Consider the following 7,451-nt stretch of genomic DNA (forward strand, 5'->3'; position numbering starts at 1 on the left):
CACCCTTGTTAGAAGCACTGCTTTAAACTAGTGGGTAAACAAGCCTGTACATGAAGAGTCGTGAAGCTGAATAGGAATGGCCAGACTTATTCATTAAAATCTGCCAAAGGCCACAGGCTCTTTTGACTGTAGCAGCCAGTAGAGAAAGAATATTAATTATGACAGATATTCATGAGCAAAGTGAAGTGTGCAATCAGGGCCTGCGGCATGGCGGATTCTGTGAGGTTAGCCAATACTAAATAAAACGAGTATCATTAGCTAATTCATTTAATTTACTTAGCCATTGATATGTTTCTGTTCAGCTAATTTTCTTCCAACGTTTACTTGGTAGTACTTAATTTGTTCTCGATTCGGGAAGGCACCGTTGTCTTATAAACTTCTCTGTCCAGTTGCAGGTGATACTCCAAGAAAACAGAATATTCCGAAAAATATTAGATCCACTTCTTGCACCGTACAGCTTGCATTTGACAACATATTTGCAGTGCGGCAGGTGGCTAGAGCGCTTGGCCAGTAACTGAAAGGTCTAATTTTCTCCAGGGGCACTGTACTAATATGGCTGACCCTATAAAACAAGTAGGGGTGGCAGGTAACCTCGTGGTTAGAGCGTTGGGCCAGTAACCGAAAGGTTGCTAGATCAAATCGCTGAGTTGACAAAGTACAAATCTGGCGTTCTGCACCTGAACAAGGCAGTTAACCCACTGTTCCTAGGCCGTCATTGTAAAATAAGAATTTGTTCTTTACTGATTTGCCAAGTTAAATAAAGGTTAAATGGGAATATCCTGTATACGGATGAACAGGATCTAATCTACAGCGCTGTTGGCTGGTCGTCATTGACCGTGCGTAGGCTTAAACACTGGTATACACTGATTTATAAGGCCATATTGGGTAAAATGCCAGTTTCTCTCTGTTCTTTTTTTTAGTCAGGTCAGTAAATAAATATAAATTAAAGTCCCATTGCTTCTAACAGTACCAAAAATTAGAACAGGTCATGGTAGAAATAGTTTTAGTTACTTAGCACCGTGGGTCCTGGAATTCTCTCCTGAACATTTTAAAATGTGATGATCTAGTTTCGTTGGTGGAGTTTAAACACTTGATCGATGTATAGATCATAGAAGAGCGTAATTGTTTTTTTAGGCCAGCTGTTTTTAGTCAAGATGTTTGTGTTTTTAATGTAATATGTAATTGTTGTACTGTATGTGTGTTTATAGTTTTGTTTAATGTTGTGTTAGTGTATGTAAGTTGTTTTGTCTGAAACGTTGCTATTGGACCAGGTCTCTCTTGGAAAATAGATATTATCTCAATGAGAAGAACCTGTATAAATAAAGGTTAATTATAATATATTTTTTTAAAGCTAACATATGAATTGTTTTAAGATGGTCATACCAAGGCTCATTCAGCTATTAGATTTGGAATTTTAAGACCACTTAAGGTATCAACAAAATATTGGATGAAACATTGAATTTGGCATTACTGCTATTAGCCAATAGAAACTCAATGAATAAAATTTTCAAGATTCACTACATGCAACAAATAGTGCCCCCCAAAAATGTAAAGGAAGTTTGTTCTGAAGTGTCTGTCTTGTATGAGATAAGAAAGATCAGGAAACTATGACAATTGTTTTGTTTACATGTATTTATCCCCTTATATTTAGGCACTAAACTATCTCCACATATACTTACATTCGTTTTTAAAACTAGTACCAGGGATCTTCAGATGAGTCTTGTGGGCGTCCCAGGACAACACCATTGTGTCCGTGAGAGTCTCAGCTTTTAAAGATAAAATGTCTGTAGTCTACAAACTAAATTCTTTTGCGAGAAGATCGATTTTTCAGAATGTCTCAGGGTCTGACAAATACCACTAACTCTGCTACCTTTCACCGCAGATGCTGAAGGGCGGCATCGGCAGATGAGGTGGATTGAGACCCGCGTAGAAATCTCTATTCCTTGAACAGATGGATTGTGGAGATGTTGTGTTATTATGTTCATTATATTTCCATGGGGGCCATTGTAGGCGAAGGGTTAAACACAAGCTTTCAAAAGCTATGCCGTTGACGTTTGCGTTCACTTGGCTGCTGTGAAGGGCATCTATTCTGAAGGTCTAGGCTTTATAACACTGGTTGTGTACAGTGCATTTGGAAAGTATTCAGACCCCTTGACTTTCTCCACATTTTGTTACATTACAGCCTTATTCTAAAATTGATTAATCAAAAAAAACACAATACCCCATAATGACAAAGCAAAAACAGGTTTAGAAATGTTAGCAAATTTATTAAAAATAAAAAACAAATATCTTATATATTATATAATCTTATCTAATATTCAGATCCTGCTATGTGACTTGAAATTGAGCTCAGGTGCATTCTGTTTCCATTGATCATTCTTTAGATGTTTCTACAACTTGGGAGTCCACCTGTGGTAAATTCAATTGATTGGGCATAATTTGGAAAGGCACACACACCTGTCTATATAAGGTCCCAAAGTTGACACTGCATGGTCAGAGCAAAAACCAAGCCATGAGGTCAAAGGAATTGTCCGTAGAGCCCCAAGACAGGATTGTGTCGAGGCACAGATCTGGGTACCAAAACATTTCTGCAGCATTGAGAATCCCCAAGAACACAGCGGCCTTTATCATTCTCAAATGGAAGAAGTTTAGAACCACCAAGAGTCTTCCTAGAGCTGGCCGCCCGGCCAAAGTGAGCAATCGGGGGAGAAGGGCCTTGGTCAGGGAGGTGACAAAGAACCCGATGGTCTCTCTGACTGAGCTCCAGAGTTCCTCAAGTGGAGATGGGAGAACCTTCCAGAAGGACAACCATCTCTGCAGCACTCCACCAATCAGGCCTTTATGGTAGAGTGGCCAGACAGAAGCCACTACTCAGTAAAAGGCACATGACAGCTCGCTTGGAGTTTGCCAAAAGGCATCTAAAGAATCTCAGACCATGAGAAACAAGATGCTCTGGTCTGATGAAACCAAGATTGAACTCTGTGGCCTGAAGGCCAAGTCTCACATCTGGAGGAAACCTGGCACCATCCCTATGGTGAAGCATGGTGGTGGCAGCAACATGCTGTGGGGATGTTTTTCAGTGGAAGGGACTGGGAGACTTGTCAGGATCGAGACAAAGATGAACAGAGCAAAGTACAGAGAGATCCTTGATAAAAAAACCTGCTCCAGAGCACTCAGGACCTCAGACTGGGGCGAAGGTTCACCTTCCAACAGGACAACGACCCTAAGCACACAGCCAAGACAGCGCAGGAGTGACTTCGGGACAAGCCTCAATGTCCTTGAGTGGCCCAGTCAGAGCCCAGACTTGAACCCGAGCGAACATCTCTGGAGAAACCTGAAAATAGCTGTGCAGCGGCGCTCCCCATCCGACCTGACAGAGCTTCAAAGGATCTGCAGAGAATAATGGGAGACACTCCCCAAATACAGATGTGCCAAACTTGTAGCGTCATACTCAAGAAGACTTAAGACTAATTGCTGCCAAAGGCACTTCAATAAATTACAGAGTAAAGGGTCTGAATACTTATGCAATTGTGATTTCGGTTTAAAACTTTAATGTGCACAAATTTCTAAAAAGCTGTTTTTGCTTTGTCATTGTGGGGTATGTGTTCAGATTGATGAGGCAATTTGTTTTGTTGATTTAATACATTTTAGAAAAAGGCTGTGATGTAACAAAATGTGGAAAGGGGTTTGAATACTTTCCGAACGCACTGTGTATTGCATCAATTAGATGTGATGATCCATAGTCCCCAAGACGAGCGAGGAGTGTCGTCATATGAACTGCCTCATGGATACGCATCTCTTTTGATACCCGATATTTATTCTATTCTAAGGAGTGGCACGACAGAAAAATGAGTCTGCGTTGCAATGTTGTTTTACCCTCTTAACGTCACTGTGTTTTATCCCAATGGATCATTAGATGTGACATGTAACCTACTGGTGTTTAGTCATTACTTCAAGGAAAGAGAACCGAGGGAATGTTGACACAGTCTACAGTACATGTTGCCAGAACAGATATTAGCCTTGCTGTTGTATTGAGTGGGAAGATAGTTGCAGGACTAGCCTAAGAAATGGGATTGTGTCAGAGTTGCAACATTAAACTCTTTGGGAGGATAGAGTTCCTAACCAGGGAAATTAAATGGATTTATGTACAGTCCAAACAACTACAAATGAGGCTTGGCCGCTGTTTTGGTGTCAAATGCAGAATAGTTAGAAATTGAGCCAAAAAAATAATGAAAATGTTTACCTTGAGTGGGTGAATCTCATATTTTCATGTAATATGTATTTTATAAAGAAATTGATCACCAAACATCAGGCTGAATCTAACAATAGAATGAGCCAAAAACTCACCAAGATCAAGGTTAGGCCACTGGCCCCCCTTTTGAAGGGCCTCGGATTAACCCTGGCCAAAAATAAAGTAATTTATAATTTTTTATGAAACTCAGGTCGGGGTCTCAAATTACTGTTGCGATTTAGAACAGTAAAATACACACGGTGCCATTTCTAAATGTGGTTGTGCATCAGCAGTTGATCTTGTTATGGAAGTCACCGATAGTCGTTCAATTAGCCCATGTATGTGAAGATTTTTTAGATTGCTAAATCAGCTATCTAAATGTATTATCATCGAATGTCCTACTGTGGGGCCTGCATTGATTTTGCTATTCTCACTCAGATATAATATTAAAAACGGCAGACATGTATCTACAGCCTATGGCATAATGTGTTATTGCAGGAAATTCGTTATAAAATTGCAACATCTTCTCAACATCCCATGGCAAAATATGGATGTGGGTACATAAACCCACGAGCAACTGCTGCCCCTAATGAGTTCAGGTTTTTTTGTGGCGCCCACTCCCATCCAAGTTCCCCCCCCCCGACCTAGAAAGAGCCACAGGTAATGAGTTGTTATTGTTTTGGATAATCACTTACCAACTGTATGTCAGAGAAGCCTAACCACTTTTCCATCCATAATGCTCTGCAACACCTCAGAATTATTCAGAATCCCCAACTCCACCGTTTTCTCTGGAGGCTGGTGGTCAAAACTTCGGTCATATCCTAGATTGTCGTGTCCCGTCAGGCTGCTGCCGTGTTCACACGTAATTCGTGATAGAGTTTGATCAGGAACCGTTCCGTTCACTGATTCCTTTCCATTCCACTTGCACTTCTCCCCAGCTTCCAGAGTTTTAATCTTGCTCTTCGAGAGCCTTTCCGAAAACGTTCTTGCCCAGTGCGCAAAATTGTCCAGGGTGCTTTTATCAAAGTCCTCGGAGTAAACCTTTATGTTGCCCGTGTACCACAAAATCCACCAAGCCAGACTGAGGAAAATGATGAGTGCACCCGTGTAGATTAGGAAATCACCGTAGAAGTGACCGTCCAACTTTAGATCGGCGAAAATACCAACTAAAATAACTATCAAACCGCAGACGTCAAAAGCGATGGCTAGTAAAAATAACGGCGCACAGTTCCCCACGCAGTTGTGAGCCATACCTAAACTGTATGAGTGATTGAGCTCAAATAACGGCAGGGAAGAGCTGAACTCGTTTTACAGGACGCACATTTCCTCACCATCCACCTGTGGTGAACACCTGTGCGCGTAGAGAGCCGCCAGAGAGCCGCCTTCCTGTGACGTCAATGTAAACTACAGGGTTCAAACTAGAGGGTTTGCACAGATCTGAGTCCAGTTTACGAACCCAAATTTAGAGCCTTTATCATTTGGGGGAGAAACGCAAAACTGATGTTAGATCAGTGCCTAAGTGTAACCCAAATGACAGGTGGTTGGTCATATGTAAAACAGGTAGACTTGTATCGAAACAAGCAAATACATTCAAAATGTGTTACATAAAGTGCTGCATTTTAGCATTCCCCCACACCCAATCAGGTTATGTCACACTTGTTTTGTTTGTTGAACCTGAGAAGTGGCTCAGAAACTCAGGCTAGTTCTGGGGGAAGCATCCATCTGGCAGTTTATTCTTTAGTTTTGAGATGATTGGACAATGGCTACCCATCACACAGGCTACCCATCACACAGGCTACCCATCACACAGGCTACCCATCACACAGGCTACCCATCACACAGGCTACCCATCACACAGGCTACCCATCACACAGGCTACCCATCACACAGGCTATCCATCACACAGGCTACCCATCACACAGGCTACCCATCACACAGGCTGGGGTGGGATAATCAAAGGTTGAATATGATCCTCGTATTTTAGACGCTATGATTGCAGGTTTTAATTGGTAAGAGTGAGGTTGGCCAGCCCTCCTCCTGGAGAATTGGCCTCTGCATAGTCTAGATTTCTAGTATTTGTTCTTTAACTGACTTGCCTAATTAAATAAAGGTTAAAAAAATAAAACAAAAATTCTCTGGCGAGAACCATGGAGCAACAAGTTGAGCAGAAACTATAGAGCAGTCTCTCCCAGAACTTGTTCTGTGATACCCATCAACCACACCAGTTTCTGGCCACATCAACTCAAAACTAATCAGTCAGAGCCAGTCCCGCCCAACAGTAAACACCTGCTTAATGCCACTATAAAGTTCTTATAAAAGGGTTTGGTTATAGTGGGACCATAATTAGTCCAACTGATGTAAATACTGTTTGTGCTTCTGCTTAGTATTCCTGAGCTAATGGGAAAGAGTCATTTGTCTGCAGCAATAATCATGCATATTTTTATTTATTTATTTACAGAATTTAAAAATGTAGAGCTGTTGTTTTTCCAATTCGGCTGCTGAGGGCGCCAAACCCCTTTGAACAGGCCCAAACCCTGCTTCAGCGACTCACTCACGCTGCCTGTATAACGCCTGAGTGGCCAAGTAAGTAACGCGCGTGTGTGTGTGTGTGTTATTCAGAGCAAGGAGGCCGATAACATCCTTTCCAACTGTGTGTTAGGGACTAAGTGTTTTCACAAAGACTGCGTTCATGAGCCAGCCCATTATGGACTTTGAGGTGAGGCCTGAGTTGAGTTTTCTGTCTTTCAACACAGTGCATTGTATTAATGGTAGGCGTTTGAATGACAACAAGTTCACCCCAATCATCACCTCAAAGTGAGGGTGATATCTGATACTATCTCTAGTGTTGGCAGCTGAAATGACATTCTAGTATACCTGTGTGTCACTGGGACACAAACACACACATATAGACTCTGTACACATACTGTATCTAAACTGTGCACCCAGTTAAGCCCCTGCATTCATATACGGTACACTGCATTGCAGGGTTCTTGCCTGTCCAGTAAATTCCCTTATGAAGAGGATTTTCTATAGACGACCTGGTAGATACCTCCAGTCAGGTTGAACAGGAGAGGGGAGGCGAGGCTGAGACAAGGTGAGGGAGGCGAGGGGAGTGGAGGAGAGGGGAGGGGAGGGGAGGAGAGGCTGAGACGAGTGGAGGTGAGGGGAGGCGAGGGGAGGTGAGGCTGAGACAAGGTGAGGGAGGCGAGGGGAGTGGAGG

At 42.4% G+C, this 7,451-nt stretch overlaps 1 long non-coding RNA gene across 3 annotated transcripts in view; it reads right to left on the reverse strand.

The window, feature by feature from the left end:
• LOC135505213 (uncharacterized) overlaps positions 1-5,570 on the reverse strand; it is a 41,070-nt gene extending 35,500 nt beyond the window's left edge. For 2 of the 3 annotated variants that reach the window (XR_010450235.1, XR_010450234.1), the window contains exon 1: positions 4,927-5,570. This is a non-coding gene — a long non-coding RNA (uncharacterized LOC135505213). The remainder of the gene's footprint in view (positions 1-4,926) is intronic. The other variant, XR_010450233.1, reaches the window with a different exon arrangement.
• Positions 5,571-7,451: the final 1,881 nt, after the last annotated feature.

This window comes from Oncorhynchus masou, chromosome 18 (assembly GCF_036934945.1).
Source record: "Oncorhynchus masou masou isolate Uvic2021 chromosome 18, UVic_Omas_1.1, whole genome shotgun sequence".
NCBI lineage: Eukaryota > Metazoa > Chordata > Actinopteri > Salmoniformes > Salmonidae > Oncorhynchus > Oncorhynchus masou.